The following is a 17,699-nucleotide window of genomic DNA, read 5'->3' on the forward strand; positions in this document are numbered from 1 at the left end:
CGCATTGTATCCTGATAAAGCAGGTTCAGGACTGCTGCCGCCGTCCATAAGGACTCGGGTGAGGTGAAATCCGTCAATGATGGGGTCTAGGACCAATGCAGCGGATCTGCCATGACGGATGCTAGTGGGTGGCCCCTGCGATCGAAGGTGATCGGACAAGCAGACCACGGGTTGAACTTCGGGGCGACGGGCTCCATCGCATAGACGTCCCTTAGTGCACACTTCCGCTCCCTCTTGGGAATGTGGGTTGCGTATATCATGTTCACTGTCTTCACTTGTGGGGGAAACCCCTTCTGTCCTCCTGGGTTCGGTGGCCGGGGCTCCTCCTCGTCATCGCTATGCAACCCCTTATCCTTGTTTTCCGCATTTAACTTGCTGGCCTGCTTGAACACCCATCATTCTCTATTGGTGTGATTGGCTGGCTTGTCAGGGGTGCCGTGGAATTGACACGAGCGATCCAGTATGCGATCCAGACTGGATGGAGCCGGAGTATTTCTTTCGAATGGCTTTTTCCGCTGACCGGATCTAGAGCCTTTGAATCCGGCATTGACTGCCTTATCTTCGGTGTTATCGCCGTTATTGCGGCACTTTGGTCTATTACGACGCTGTCTACCGTTAACATCTTTGGTATCCGAGGTATCCAGATTTGTTGATGTGTTGTTGCTGCGAGCCAGCCAGCTGTCCTCGCCGACGCAAAAGCGGGTCATGAGTGTTGTGAGGGCTGCCATAGATTTCGGCTTCTCCTGGTCGAGGTGGCGGGCGAGCCACTCGTCGCGGATGTTATGTTTGAATGCCGCTAGGGCTTCTGCATCCGGACAGTCTACAATTTGATTTTTCTTAGTCAGGAACCGTGTCCAGAATTGTCTGGCCGATTCCCCTGGCTGCTGGGTTATGTGGCTCAAGTCATCAGCATCCGGTGGCCACACATAAGTGCCCTGGAAGTTGTCAAGAAATGCATATTCCAAATCCTCCCAACTGCCGACGGAATCTGCTGGCAAGCTATTCAGCCAATGCCGAGCTGGTCCTTTGAGTTTTAGTGGGAGGTACTTGATGGCATATAGATTGTCACCGCGAGCCATGTGGATGTGAAGGAGGAAATCCTCAATCCATACCGCGGGATCTGTTGTGCCGTCGTATGATTCGATATTTATGGGTTTGAAACCCTCCGGGAATTCATGATTCATAACTTCATCAGTGAAGCATAGGGGGTGTGCGGCGCCTCTGTGCTGGGCTATATCCCGACGTAGTTCGTATGAGTCTTGTCTGCTGTATTCGGCCCGGCCGGATTTGCTCTTGGTGTATCCGACGCAACGATCATCGTCCCGTGTGGGCGCACGTGTTCGTGTCCCATATATTGACCTTGCGATTTTTGCCTTGTTGTCCAAGATGTCTCGCAGGTCCTCTGTGTTGCCCCAGGCCTTAGTATCTTTGACTGAGTGGCGACGTGGTGCGGGCTGAACTTTGGGCTGAAACGCCTCTCTGGCTCGGCCGCGTAGTGGCTGGTCAGCCGCATTGTACACTGGTGAATGAGGTTTGAAAGCTTCCTCCTCGAGGTGAGGTAGCAACCTGCGTTTTGGGTAACTCTTGGACGGGCGCTCGAGTTCATGCTCCTTGGCCGCAAGGACTTCGGTCCATTTGTCTGCTAGCAAGTCTTGATCAGCTTGAAGTTGTTGTTGTTTCTTCTTTAGGCTATCTGTCGTGGCTATAAGCCGGCGCTTGAAGCGCTCTTGCTCGACGGGGTCCTCAGGCACGATAAATTCGTCGTCGCCGAGGCTCGCCTCGTCGAACACTAGTAGGAAAAGGCCTACTAATGGCGCACCTAATTTGGCCATTAATGGCGCATTAGTGGTGCGCCATTAGTGCCACGCCATTAGTATATTTTACTAATGGCGCACCACTGGTGCGCCATTAGTATCTGGTATACTAATGGTGCACCTCAGATGCGCCATTAGTATATACAACAGTGCGCCATTAGTATGCCTCCCAGGGGGCCATGTATACCCAGGTGCTTTGGCATACTAATGGCGCACAACAACAGGATGCGCCATTAGTAACTTCGGCATACTAATGGCGCACTGTTTAATGATGCGCCATTAGTATCCTTTGGCATACTAATGGCGCACTATGATGTGATGCGCCATTAGTATGAATATTAGGTTTTCTATTATTTTTTAATTTTCTGTTTTTTGCACAGGTTACAAAATGTATAATTGGACAAAATATAAACAGCACACATCAACAACAGATTCATCGAATACAATAGAAGATTAGTCTCTGAATACAATTCATCATTTTAGTCTCCGAATACAATTCATCATATTAGTCTCTGAACTGAAAAGACCGAACAAAGATAGAACATTATATTACAAGTCTCGAGACCGCGAGTTTGTCTTCACATTACAAGTCGATATCGATCATCTAAACTACCATCACATAGAAGAGAGCTGCGGTCATCATGATGAGCATCATCACGATGAAACTCGTCTTCATCCGGTTCCTCCAACGCTCCCTCCCCTCTCCCGCTAGATAGCGGGCGTATCTAGATTCGGCCTCGGCCCTAGTGGCGTACCCTTTGTAAATGTTACCGCTGAATCGGTGAACCTGTCTCCGACACTCCTCCCAGTCGTCGTAGACTCCGGGAACCTTACCCTTGTACACGACATACCACGGCATTGCTATGCAGTAGCCAAACGAAACGTTAGTACCAATTCACAGACAATACATAAGCAATATATAAGTATGCAACAGAACGATCGGAAGAGAAAAGCAAGACATTAATAGCATCGATTACATCTTAAATTGAACGACTCTCGAAACCAAAGAGACATACTACAAGTTCATTAAAGTTTAATTACAACATGAGCCAATCGATGTTTCAGAACTAGACACAGCATCACTGCTTTTGACTCGACTCAAGGGACCGGAGCGTGGATGAAGCCGCCGTCTATCGTGGGAGTCATGAAACAACGGGCGTTGTCAGCCTGCATTTGTAGGATTGTGTCGATGTCACTGTTGGACGGTTGATTTCTGAGGTAGAACTGCCCCGAGGTACGAAGGACATCTTGATGGATGATTTCCGCAAACTCCGACTGGATGCGAAAGAATTCTTGTCTGATGTCCGCGTCCTGGATTGCCGACACGCTCGCGGCCCAATCTTTGAGTCTACTCGGTAGCAGAAGTTGATGATGGTCCCGTACGATCGCCCGCATGTGATGGATGGCGTAGTAGGCACCCTTCTGACCGCCAGGCGGCTACTTGACGCAGCAGAACGTCGTATTGTGGGAGAACACGTGCATGCCGTACTTACGAATAGGCCTGGTGAAGGTGCCTCCAGATTTGACGTAGCCGGGGAGAACATCATCAGGAACCTTCTTGACATTTGTGTAGTCTACGTTCGACTGACGGTCCGGGTCGAAATACGTGGCCATGGAATATTTGGGGCTTAGGAGGATGAGCGTGCAATGTGTGTCACTGCAGAAAACACGGAATGTTAAAAGAAAAACGATCGAAATCTAAGAATTCATATGTTACGGGGCGGTTGAGGGGAGGACTTACTCGGGAAAGTAAGGCACGAGGAAGTTATCCTTATCTTGGTTTGCCAGAATGACGCCTTCGAGGTAAGAACCCGCGACTTGCCGGTCCCCAGCGCTGCCCAAGATCTTGGCACGCATGTAGAAGGGGTCGACTATCACGATGTCCGGGGTCTTGTCGCGAATGATCCACATCTCCATACTCAGCGAAAATAGCCGAACGAAGGTGTAGTGCAGCGGATGAAGGTTCAACATAGCGTGGATGTCATCAAACCGCAGGACGATCGTACCCCCGATGGAGCTATCCACAAAGCCCTTGCCCTCTGGCACCTTGGCCGCGAAAACCGGGTATGCCACATCCTTCTCTACGAGACGCCGCTTCTCCAAAGAAAGAACACTGTCATGCAGACTCCGGATAGCACCGGTTGCAGCATCGAGCATATTTCTCGGTAGCATCGGCCTACCCGCCACATGCACCGTCCTCGAGATATCCTCAGGTGAAGGTGGCCCATCCTGAGCACAGATCGTACTCGGTGCCGGCTGGCCCGCACCCTTGTTAGTCTTTCTTTTGCGTGCCTTCTTCTTCTCCTGTAATGGGACCGAGTTCTGCTCACAGACCGCCTTCTTGAGTGTGTTGGGGCTGATCATATTTCGCACCTCGCCTATCTGAGGCTCGGTGAAGTCGGCAGCTGGAGGCGTCTCCTGAGAGCTGAACTGCAGACGACGCCTGTTGCAACTTGGCTTCTCCGCGGTACCAGCTAGATCGCGCACGTCTTTTGTTGGGTTGGGTTCTTGAGAAGGAGGCCCCATGAAGTCGCCACCGTACCCATGATCGGCAAAGTACTAATCGACGTTGGCAAATGTATCGTCGTCGTCGTCGTTCTGATCCTGTGCCATATGCATGTTTGGATCCAGTGGCATAGGGATGTCCGGCACCGTTGCGGCGGTCTTGCCATGGGGCCGACTTGGCGCCGGCACGACTGGCGGTGTTGTCTTTGGGGTGGTGTCCCCCGTCCCCAAACGAATCGGGCTCTTCAGCCAAAGCAGGGGCCAGCTCAGGCAGGCGCTGAGGGTCATCACGTCATCATCGTTGGCCCCGATGGGTCGAATTGGAGGTAACAACTCGTCGCAGCCTGGCAGCACCCGAACCAGTTGAACCCTAAACAAGTTGGGTGGCATCTGGGTACCGCGGAACAAGGGGTTTCCCGGTTGAACGATTTTGCCCTTGGCGACATCGACCAACTCGTTGTTCACGAAGTGCAGGAGAGTGAACGGAACGTCGGCGGCGCCCTGCAAAAACATGTAGGGTGTCAGGGATGCCCAGTCAAAGGCAAGGAGATGAAGTCCTCGGCCGAGAGAGGCTTAATTAGTTACCGTGATGATGGCGTTGAGCTCGGCTAATGTCGAGGCACCGCCAACGGCGGGCGTGTAGTTGACGGAGGGGCCGCTTGCTGCAGAGGTGCCGGCCGACGTACACCCGGGTGCATTAAGCTCCCGTGCTGGCGTCGGAGACACCAATGCCGCCTCCGCCGGAGACACCAATGGCCCCGCCATCGCGTTCTGCGAGTTGCTGGCCGTGAAGCTAGGAATCGGGGGCGGCCCCTGTTGGCCGCCCGCAATCCACGCACTAATCCCCTGGATCAAGGTAGGCACAATGGCGGTGATCGTCGCTCCGAGTTGTTGTTGCACTTGCTCTTGGACAATCTCCGGAATCTGCGCCACCTGTGCCCTGAGTTCTTGAACCTCGCGCGCCTGGCTTTCCGAGCTGGTCTTTTTCTCCTTTCGCCCACCAGTGTTATAGTATGACGACCATTTTGTCGACAAGCCTTTGCCGGCCACACGACCAGCTGACGTCAGCTTACTGAGCTTATCCTTGTTCTTCATTACATTCAATGCCCTATTTAGAGTGGTGTCCCAAGGGTTGCTCTTAGTCGACCCCGCGCTACTGCTTTCAGTCGCCTGCGGAAGAAATGTGAACCATTTAGAAATTTGGCTTCATTAATTAGAATGCAACCATATGGAGCTAATTACGCGGGGGTGTATTCCTTACCAGAACAAGCTCAAGCGCCCTGGTCTTCGGATCCGTGGTAAGCTCCTTTGTTTTCGGGTCCTTCTTGTACCGGGCCCTGACAAATTTCCTGGTCTGCTTGTCACCGTATTTATCGAAGAGGGGCGGTAGGCCTTGCTCGGCACGGTCCGCCTCCTCCTTGTCCCATATAGGCTCCGCCACTCTGTAACCGCCGGGACCGAGTGTGTGTTCCCCTAAGTTCAGCTCCCGCATTTCTTTCCCCCACTTACTTGATTCGGAGTTTGCAGTGCTCGAGCAATTGATCTTGAAGTCGTTGTAGTCATCTTCGGTGATCGAAGGATTTTTCTCCTTGATCTTCTCATAACTCTCACCTTTCTCGATCATTTTCTTCACATTGCTTTTCCAAGTAGACAGGGCCTTGCTCATCTTCGTGAGGGCAGCATTGTTCACTTTATTCCCTTTGAGGCTTGTGTTTTCAAAATCAGCGGGGAACTTGTATCATTCGTGCAGCTTCATGAAGAGTTGCGCAAATTCCCTCGGTCAGGATGCCTCAGGTTCTCGGTGTTGATCGAGACGGTGCTCCGGAGAATGCACCCGAGCTGAAGCGAGTACCCCTTGACTATTCGTTCGGGCGCCGTTGGATTCCCGTCGGAGTCCACTTCAGTAACTTCCTCCTTGAGGGTGCGGAGCACGGTCGAGCGCCGGTCCTTCCGTTGCCTCTTCGGTTGGCTGCCATCTGTGCGTGCGCCGCCATCATCAGTGGTGGCATCCTCGGCGGCACCATCAGTGGTGGCATCAGTGGGGTCATCCTTGGCGGTACCATCAGTGGTCTCAGGATCGGTGGGGAAGGCGGCGTCCTCATACAAGTGAGGTTGTTCCTCCATCTCCTGGGACAGCTCCCAGAATGCCTTGACGCCCGAACCCCCGGCCTCATCGTTGTTGGCCATGTTTCTCTCTAAATAGGAACAAAGTTTGGTCAAAAAGTTGGTTATTGTCAAGGAACAGGATCTCTAAGTTGACCAAATAACCTAATTCTCGAGGAATGTCGCCAAAAAGTTGGTTATTGTCAAGGAACAATTGAGAGATGTTTGTGATATTGCCTAGGTGTTTTGGGATAGAACCTGTTAGTGTGTTGTTGCTAAGGTCCAAGTCCACGTTCTCAGGGTAACCTAGTTCTTGAGGGGTGTGTCTAGAAAGTTGGTTGCTGCAAAGATACAAGGTTGTGAGTTTGGTCAAATTGCCTATGATGTTTGTGATATTGCCTTGGATCTTGAAGGCACTGTTGCATGATGCAGTGGTACAGCCAGCATGGGACCTCATCTTTGCAGGCTAATTTTCTAGATTGTAACACTGGGATTTGTGCATAAGCTAAGCTAGCTAAGACAGTAGCTTCCTTGCAACCCACAAAAGACAAAGGAAAAGGGGTGAAAAGGGGGAGATGGTTAGCTTTGATGAGCAGGCAACATCTTCCTAACCCCCTTCTTCTTGTCTCCTCTCACTATCTCTCTCACACACATGGCAAGCAAGGGTGTCTGAGTGTGTGAAAAAAATACTAAACTAATCCAACCACTAAAGCAAATTAATTTTTATTTCGGTTGAGAATCGGGCACCTTCTAGGTCAAGAAAATTGGGCATGACCTTTGCTAATTTTCTTGACCTAGGAGTGCCCCATTTCTCAACCGAAACGGAAATTAATCAACGTTTCAGGAGAAAGGGGTCATTTTAGAAGATCACAAGTAGCAGCAGCATCACTTGACAAAATCACAACTAGCAGCAGCATCACAAGTAGTACAACAGCAACATTATCACAAGTAGTATAGCAGCAGCAGCAGCATCATCACAAGTAATACACTTAGCTACCAGTTCAGAAATATAGCTAAGATAAGATCATCACCACATTTTAGAAACATAGCTCATCATTTTCATTCTTGCAGATAAGATCATCACCACATTTCAGAAATACAGCTTCATAGGTTGTTCTCTGTATGCAAGCAGTAGACCATATATATGTGACATTTTCATCTCTCATTAGCACTAAGATCTAACGTCTATTTTTGCTCATGCTGATTACTCACTTCAGAATAGGTTGCTTAGTAGTACGAAACAACACACACCAAGCTCCACCAAAAACAGAATAAAAAATGGCCATGTCATGCTTGGCAATAGCACAAGTGACATGAAAATTCAGGAGTAGGAGATCACAAAAGTACAGTCCACAGGTTACTCCAAGTTTCTGAATTTTCAGTAAATTTTCTGTAAGAAAAGAACTAAAAGAAAGAAATCCTAGGGTTAAAAAATCTGGAGCAAGTCCTAGCAGAACCACAAAATGTTCATCTACTCAAATTAATGTCCAAACAGTGTCATATCTTAAATTAACCTGTCATGTTCACTGCTCAAACATGAACTACCAGCAACCTTCAACAAGAAGTACTCAAACTGTCAAACATGAAGTACAAGCAACCTGCTATGTTAGGAGTACAAGAAGGATCCTGCTGCTGCTCCAAACAGCACTGGGAAACAGACATACTCCAACAGTTGATTGCGTGGTGGTGTTTAGGGATGGAATGCACAAAAATTGCAGGTGGCTCGGCCTACCAGAACCATTGAAACGTAGTGAAACCCGCCCTGACATCGGTCAGTCCCGTGCACAGCACAGACACGTATGCACGCTGCTATGCTAGGGTCCTAGCGCCAACGAGGACACCAAGTAGATAAAATCACCAATGGTTGTCGCAGTTTAGTTTGATTGCTGGTTGGCAGTGCTTTTGCATTATACTATATTCCTAACATTTCAGAATACATTGCATGTTAGTTTCTGTTCAAAAACCAAACCTTGTAAATTTGGACCAGGTTGATTATAGGGAAAAATGTCAATGATATGTTTCTCTATAAACTTGGTGATATTTACAAAGTTTGGCTTGGGGCAAAACTACTGTGCACTATTTTGAATTGGATGGAGTATTTGAAATGCTGTCTGAGGTTCTCAAATAGTTTTCCATCTAGTTTCATGGTTCTCAAAACAGTTTTTCTAGAACAAGATATGTGAATGGGACGGAGATGTGTCTGTTTGGGAGGCATCTCTCCTAAAAAATATGAAGGTTCATGGCTTTCAAGCCAAATGACCAAGTTCATGGCTATATCCATGTCAATTTTATATAATGTGACGATAGTTGGCACAAACATGGTGCTTAGCATGCCAAACAAGATTGCACATGGGAGGTTCTAACTTTTTGTAATAAAAAAATAAATTTTCATTTTTCAAGTGCCAAAAGAGGGTTTTTGTGTGAAAAATAAGATGCAAAAGTTCACTTATCTAATTACTAATGGTTTTCGCCAACGAGTTCCAGGCAATTTGATCAGGCTGAGTAATTACATGGGGACAACTAAAGAACCAACCTAATCAGCTAGAATAATGGCTAGACAAATTAAGCAATCGCACAGTTGGGCATGCATTCCATCCCTAAACAGCACAGGCAGAGAAAGAGCAGGGCAGAGGAGAGGGGGATGGGATTATACCTAGTCTAAGAGACCAAACCAGATGTGCAGGCAGAGCTGCTTGTGCCACGGCCAGCAAATCAAAGGTTGGTGGCGTCTGACACGTGCACCTGCGTGAGCAAAGGAAGCCAAAGCGCATGAGAAAATCAAAGGGAAGGGAATGGAAGGGAAGGGAAGAGAAGAGCAAATAGAGGATTACCTTGACGAGCAGCGGCGTCCCGAGCGAGAAGAAGCGCTGATGTCTCCCCGCGGCCGGCGACCGATGTGCAGAGGTGGTTGTCCGGGACGGTGCGACGGCGGCGAGCCTTTCTGGGCTCTGGGGGAGAGGAGAGGGCGAGGGAGGGCGAGGGCGAGGGCGAGGGAAGGCGGGGAGAGGGCGAGGGAGAGGGAAGGCGAGGAGAGGGCGAGGGAGGGAGAGGGCGAGGGCAAGGAGAGGGCGGAGAGGGCGAGGCAGGGCAGCGGCGGTGGAGCGGGCGCGGGCGGACGGCGTCGGGTTAGGTTTGGGCGAGAGGTGGATCTGGCGAGGGAGGGAGAGAGGCTAGAGGGAGAGGGCAGCGGCGGCGGCGGCGCGGTGGAGGGAGGGACGAGGGAGAGGGAACTAGCGAGGGGGAGAGGGAAGGGGGGATCGGGCGAAGGGGGAGAGGGAAGGGGGGATCGGGCACAATACTAATTGCGCACCACCCCTCGGTGCGCCATAAGTACATCCATACTAATGGCGCACCTCACCGTGGTGCGCCATTAGTATTTTTTTTTGATTTCTGCTCGAGCCAACAGGTTATCTTCCACCTGACCTGATCCACACCAAGTTCCCTCTACTAGCTCGACTGGTCAGCAGCCAGTTCTCACACCAGGAGGTCCTGTGTTCGATTCCCAGGCTCCACAAATTTTTTTTATGCATTTAAAATGCTGTTTGATACTTATTTGTGTTTAAATATGTTCAAACTTGTTTAAATCATAACAGTAATATTTTTTCTATAAGACAGTAATATTTTTTAAAAAAATATCATCAAACAGTAATGCCGGTGGAGCGGGGGGCGGCGGCGGTTGAGTAGGGGAGGGGTGCGGTGGGTCGGCGGCGGCGGTTGAGTAGGGGAATCGAGGGTGCGGGAGGGTCGGCGGCGGCGGCCGGTGGACCAGGGGGTGCTCGCGGTGAGGGGGACCGGATCTGGCGAGGTGGGATAGCGATCGAGATGGAGGGGGATCGAGATCGAGTGTCCATGAAATTTAAAACTATTCATGATAGTTCAAAAAGTGCCCATGAAATACAATCGAGAAATGAAGGCTACGATTTAAATACAATCGATCTTAGCTAGCTATCTGTTCACAATCTTCTTGCCCTTCTTTTTTGCAAATGGAGTTCTTCTATGGAACGGACGTCCTTTAGGTAGGGTGGTCCTGCTTCTTCTTGTGGTGTATGCTGCTACTTCATCATCGTTGTCATGTTCGATCCTTGGGTCGCCGTACTTGTCGAAGTCTTGCTCATTGGCTACTCCATCCATTCCGATGATCTTCCTTTTGCCTCTCCTCACGACAACACGACTGGGCTTTGACGGGTCGGTAATGAAGAAGCATTGGTCCACTTGGGAAGCCAGTACCCATGGCTCATTTTTCGCGGTGACGTTTGCGCCCGCGGTCTTGGATTTGGCTTCGGGTATAACCATGGTGGTGAAATACCGGTCTTCTTTTAGGACGCTCTTGGCCCATCTGACACGGAACATCGGGACCTCTCCAGCGTAGCTCAGCTCCTAGATCTCCTTGATCCTTCCGTAGTATCTGTCCTTGTCGTTACCGGTGTAGGATTCCATCATTACCCCGGAGTTCTGATAACAATCGCTCTTCATGTCCTTGGCCTCGGTGTAGAATGTGTAGCCGTTGATATCGTACGCCTCATAGGTCATCAGGTTGTGCTCGGCGCCCTGTGACAAGGCGAATATGAGTTGTTCTTCCGCGGAAGAATCCTCATGTAAAGGGTACGACAGAAGCTTCTGCTTGAACCAACGCGTGAAACATGAGTTGTGCTCTTTGAGTATATCTCCGTCCGTCCTCTGTTGGCCTCGGTCATTGTACGTCTTCTTAATAAAGGTTTTGTGCTGTACCACCCAAGGATCGACCACGTCTATGTGTTGTAGCGCGACTAGGTTTGCTCTTTCAAAGTCGGCGAGTCGACCCTCGAAGTCGACATGCATTTCGCGACGACCCTCACGGTGACCCCATCCAGCGAGCCTGCCGAGGTGCCTGTTGACGGGCAGACCAACGGGGTTCTCGATGCCTAGATAATTCATGCAGTAGGAGATGCACTCTTCGGTCAGAAAGCCCCTGGCTATGCTTCCCTCTGGACGTGACATGTTGCGAATGTATCCTTTGATGACACCATTCATCCTTTCGAACGGCATCATGCTGTGCAGGAACGTCGGCCCGAGTTGGATGATATCGTCCACGATATGGACCAGCAAATGCACCATAACGTCGAAGAATGCGGGCGGGAAGTACATCTCAAGCTCGCATAGTATCACCACGATCTCTTCCCGTAGCCTTCTGAGTTGCCTCACGCCAACAGACTTTCGAGAGATGACGTCGAAAAAGTTGCATAGGCCAAATAGGGTTTCACGGACGTGCGCGTCCATGATCCCACGGATTGCAACTGGAAGTATCTGCGTCATCAGCACGTGATAGTCGTGAGACTTCATCCCGCTGAACTTCAGCTTCGCTGGGTCTAGGTATCTGCTTATCTTCCCCGCGTAACCGTAAGGAAGTTTTACTCCTACGAGGCAGGTGAAAAACTGCTCGATCTCCTCCTGACTTAGAGTGAAGCACGCGGGAGGGTAGTCATTTCCGGTCTTCTTGGCCTTTTTGCCTTTGCGACGACTTTCCGTGTCCTGCTTCGCCTCATCATCATCATCATCATCATGATCATCATATATAGCGTGAAGCTCCTGCCTGATGCCCATTGATTTCAAGTCTGCCCTTGCTTTCAGCCCATCTTTGGTCCTCTCTGGCATGTTGAGCAGGGTACCAAGCAGACTCTCGCACACGTTCTTTGTGATATGCATGACATCAAGGCTGTGAGGCACACGCTGGATATTCCAGTACGGCAAGTCCCAGAAAACAGACCTCGTTTTCCATACCTTCAGCAGCGGCTCTGGCGCCTTTCGCTTCTTTCCCGGCTCTGGCGCCTTTTGCTTCTTTCCCGGCAGTGGGCAATCTTTCCAATTTTTCAACAGCTCGTCTATTTTCTCGCCGCTCCTCGTACGCGGGCGTCCTCGGGGTTCGGTTTCACCATCGGACAGATCCTTGCGTTTTCTCCATGGGTCATCGTCGCGAAGCCACCTTCGATGTCCCATGAACACGGTTTTCGAAGACCCAGGATCTCTATCTAGCTGGCGATACGTTGTGTCATCCATGCACCTGACGCATCCAGAAAATCCGTGGACCACCTGCCCCGCGACATATCCGTAACCGAGATAGTCGTGCACCGTCGTGAGCAGCGCGGCTCTCATAGGGAAATATTCTTTCTCTGCGGCGTCCCACGTATTGGCTGGCGTTTTCCACAGCGTGTCAAGCTCCTCTTTCAGCAACCCCAGATACAGATTGATGTCGTTCCCTGGTTGTTTCGGTCCTTCAATTAGCATACTCATGTGAATGTACTTCCTCTTCATGCACAACCAGGGAAGAAGGTTGTACATCCACACAAACACAGGTCAGGTGCTATGTGTGCTTCTCTGGCTGCCAAACGGATTGACTCCATCGGTGCTCGCGCCCAGCACGATGTTCCTTGGATCGTTCCCAAATTCTAGGTCTTCGAAGTTCAACGCTTGCCACTGGCTCGCATCCTTAGGGTGACTCAGCATCTTGTCTTTTTTATCTATCTCCGGATCATTTGCGTCATCTTCTCGCTTCTTCTCCTCCCTATCCGCGTGCCAACGCAGGAGCTTTGCTACCCTAGGGTCCGTGAAATACCGCTGCAGACGAGGACTGATCGGAAAGTACCACACCACTTTTCGAGGAGCTTTCTTCCTCTTCTTGTATCGAGTGACGCCGCACACTGGACATATGGTAGACTCCGCGTGCTCGTCCCGATAAATGATGCAATTGTTCATGCACACATGGTATTTCACGTGCGGTAAATCTAGAGGGCACACGATTTTCTTCGCCTCCTCCAAACTGGTCGGGCACTTGTTCCCCTTGGGAAGACGTTCGTGCCAGAATGGCATGTTCTCGTCGAAGCATGCGTCGGTCATTTTGTGTTTTACCTTCATCTCCAGAGCCATGAGCGTTACTTTCAGGCGGGTATCCTTGGGCCTGCATCCTTCATACAATGGAGTAACCGCGTCTAACTCAAGTTGATCCATCTTGGCTTTCTCTCGGGCGGCAGCTCTTGCGTTATCCGTCTGCTTGAGAAGCAGCTCTTGAATATGAGGGTCCTGCACCCAGCCCATCGATGGTCCAGCGTCATCTGCTCCGCCGGCATCATCATCTTCATGATCATGCCCGTCGTCTGCTCCGGCATCTTCCTCATCATCATGTCCTGCATCTTCTACATGATGACTGTGTACAGCATCACCGTCGTGATCATCTCCTGGGGATTCTTCGTCTTCTCGCCCGCCCGAGCCGAGGTGGTTGTCTTGCTGCCCTTCCTCATTTCTTGCCCGGCCCCCATGGACGACTTCGTAGTCATCTTCATCACCTTGCCACCGATAGCCATCCATGAAACCACGCAAGAGCAAGTGGTCCTGCACCTGCCCGGATTCCGGGTCCGCAATAAGGCTCTTTAGCTTGCATCTTCGACACGGACATCTTATCTCCGTCTCATTCTTTTGAAACATCTCGGCCTTCGCGGACCTCAAAAACCTATTCACGATGCCTTCGGTCATCATGCGGACCATGGTCGCCTGCGGGGTAGAGCAAAACGATATTTTAGAACCAAGAAAAAATTTGGCATGACTTTCCCTAAAAATAGGACCAAAAAGAATGCTTAATGCCAAAATTCTCGCCCAAACGGAAATGAATCAACATTCCGGCAAAATATTGGCAACTATCGCATTTCAAATACTGGTACACCTCCAAACACAAACACATATGCAACACCACAAACATATGCAACACCACGAACATACATAGATCTAGCTAGGCCATAAAAAGTGCATGTGCACATTGTTGTAGGGAGAACAACATAAATATAGCTTCCCCCCGTACTTACCTATCAAAACAAGGTAATTTAACCACTTAAATTGAATGAATCTATGGTGGAAATGAGGTGAAAAAGAGGAGGCACCCGAGACAAGGAGGAGGTGGAGAGAATGAAGTGGGGAGAAAGTGAGTGTGGGTAGGAGAGGCTGTCCAAAATATCTTGTTGCTGCCCACTTACTAATGGCACACCAACTCTAAATGCGCCATTAGTAATCCAGGTTACTAAGGTGCGCCATTAGTAGTTTTGCAAAAAAAACATACTAATGGCGCACTGTCCCACAGTGCGCCATTACTAGTTTAAACTAGTAATGGCGCACGGTGGAACAGTGCGCCATTAGTAGTTTTGCAAAAAAGGGAATAAAAATATAATTAAAAAAACAACATTAGTGGCGCACTTTCCGGCAGGTGCGCCATTACTAGTTACAACTAGTAATGGCGCACTATGTTTGGATGCGCCATTAGTATGTTTGGACAGGCGCACTAGTTTAAAAAAATTTGATACTAATAGCGCACCCTGGGCCAGGTGCGCCATTAGTAGTTTCAACTCTAATGGCGTATCAGAAGGTGGTGCGCCATTAGTATATACTAATGGCGCACCGCTTGTCTGGTGCGCCATTAGTGTCAATCCCATCTATAGCCCTTTTTCTAGTAGTGTTCGGAGAGAGGCATGTCATTGTCCGCCTCTGGTTCTCCATTTGCTACCTGCTCTGGGGGCTAGCTTGTTCGTCTTCCAGATCTTCGTCGTGCTGGAGGGGATTGTTGTTGTCTTCGACGCTATCCGAAGTGTTATTATCTCCTGTGCCGGTATCGCTGCTCTTACTGTGACGGGACTTAGAGCGGCGCCGCTGACGTCGGCGCTTGGGTTGCTTCTTGGAGGGGTCATCCTCCGCTTTCTCCTCGCCATTGGCTTCTTTGGGGGTGTCCACCATATATATATCATATGATGAGGTGGCGGTCCAGTGCCCCGAGGGCGGTGGATCCTATTCGTCTCCGGCTTCGTCGTCCATACCGTCGAAGTCCTCAGAGCCAAAGTCGAGCATGTCAGTTAAGTCGTCAACAGTGGCTACTAAGTGGGTGGTGGGTGGGCAGCGAATTTCTTCGTCGTCCGCATCCCATTCTAGCCGGACATAGTTCGGCCAAGGTTCTCCTGACAGGGAGAGAGACCTTAATGAATTTAGCACATCTCCAAAAGGTGAGTGCTGAAAGATATCCAAGGAGGTGAACTCCATGATCGGCACCCAATCGAACTCGACGGGCACGGATACGAGCGGCTCGGAGTTCGTGGACGAAGATGAATCCAGTGGTTCGGTGACACGGCTCTCGTAAGGGGTGAAGTCAGTATCCGGCTCTATCGCCGCTGAGAGTGCGGCCTCCATGGCGGGATCCATCTCTCCACTCTCGGATGGCGCGACTTGCTCCAGATTAAAAGCCGGAGTAGCTGCGGATGTGATCTCCTGAACACTATCCGACGCTAGAGTTACGTCATGCTCGTCGTGACTATGCGGCGCGTCCGGCATAGGCTCGAATCCGTCGAAGATCAAGTCTCCGCGGATATTGGCCGTGTAGTTTAAGTTTCCAAATCGGACCTGATGGCCAGGGGCGTAGCTCTCAGTCTGCTCCAGATAGCCAAGAAAATTGGCCCGCAGTGCAAAGCCGCCGAATATGAAGATCTGTCCGGGGAGGAAAGCCTCACCCTGGACCGCATCGCTGGCGATGATCGAAGGAGCCATCGAGCCTTATGGTGACGACACAGTGGAACTCTCAATGAAAGCACCAATGTCAGTGTCAAAACCGGCGGATATCGGGTAGGGGGTCCCGAACTGTGCGTCTAAGGCGGATGGTAACAGGAGGCATGGGACACGATGTTTACCCAGGTTCGGGCCCTCTTGATAGAGGTAATACCTTACGTCCTACTTGATTGTTCTTGATGATATGAGTATTACAAGAGTTGATCTACCACGAGATCAGAGAGGCTAAACCCTAGAAGCTAGCCTATGGTATGATTGTATGTTGTCCTACGGACTAAAACCCTCCGGTTTATATAGACACGGGAGGGGGCTAGGGTTACACAAGGTCAGTTACAAAGGAGGAGATATGCATATCCGTATTGCCTAGCTTGCCTTCCACGCCAAGTAGAGTCCCATCCGGACACGGGACGAAGTCTTCAATCTTGTATCTTCATAGTCCACCAGTCCGGCCAAAGGATATAGTCCGGCTGTCCGGAGACCCCCTAATCCAGGACTCCCTCAGCGAGACAACAATCTTGAAGATCATCGGCCAACTCCTTAAGGTCACATGCCCTATAGAAGTTGGAACAAAAGTGCCTCATGCACCATCGATGGTGCAACGGAGCATGCCCGGGAATGTCAATCTCCACCGCGTTAAGAATTCCTTGATGCTGATCTGATATGACACATATTTCCCTCTGAGCGGGTAACAGCTTCGTCCTCAAAAGACGCAAAAACCACTCCCAGTTGTCATTGTTCCCCGCCTCAACCAAAGCAAATGCCAATGGCAACACCCAGTTATTGGCATCACTTGCTATTGCAACCAACAAGGTGCCCTTGTATTGTCCAGTCAAGAATGTGCCATCAATGGCGATGACTGGCCTACAGTGTTTGAAAGCCCTCACGCATTGCTTGAACGCCCAAAAAGCACGGCCAAATACTCGGACTTCCCTTCCTTCATGAAACGTTGTTTTTTCCCCATGAGGCTCGACCACATGAACCATGCCAGGGTTTGTGGTGGCCATGGCTAACAACAACCTAGGGATTTGGTTGTATGCTTCCTCCCAAGTACCATACAACATCTTAAATGCGGCTTGCTTCGCCTTCCATGCCTTGCCGCACTTCACCTTGTAATGAAAAATGGCTTTCACAAGGTCAATGACATGTTGGACTCTCATTGTTGGAAGTGTGGATATTGAGTTGGAGAGCCTGTAAGCGATGAACTCGGACGTGAGTTGTCTGTGGTCTTGGGACACAATCTTGTCATCCACCCTTTTGCCTCGGCACATGTGAGTTGGCACACAACTCACTACGTGCCAAGTGGGACCTCCTTTCCATGGTCTTGCACGCACAATCCACGGACATATTCATCTTCACATGCACATGCAACCGTGTAGCGCACATTGACGTTCGAGTTCACCACCTTATGTGGACGATAATGCGTAACCGAGTAGTTGTTGAGCCACATCTTCAACTCCAAGAAGGTATCGAACTTAGACCCTTTAGCAATCCCGTTCTTGCCGTCATCCAAATCACGGTGAGATCTTGGCCTAGCTCCAAGAGATATACCTTGGCCACCATCTACCACGGCTTCATCCGCGATACTAACATCCTTGAACAATGTAGTCCGATGATCACGACCGAATACCTTCTCAAAAGCTTCGGCCTCCTTCACCGTGAACCCCTCCTCATCAACTTGTTCATCGGGACCTTCGTCATCCGAATCCAATG

This window comes from Triticum urartu, chromosome 5A (assembly GCF_056163025.1).
Source record: "Triticum urartu cultivar PI428250 chromosome 5A, HENAU_Tu73, whole genome shotgun sequence".
In the NCBI taxonomy this organism is placed as follows: Eukaryota; Viridiplantae; Streptophyta; class Magnoliopsida; order Poales; family Poaceae; genus Triticum; species Triticum urartu.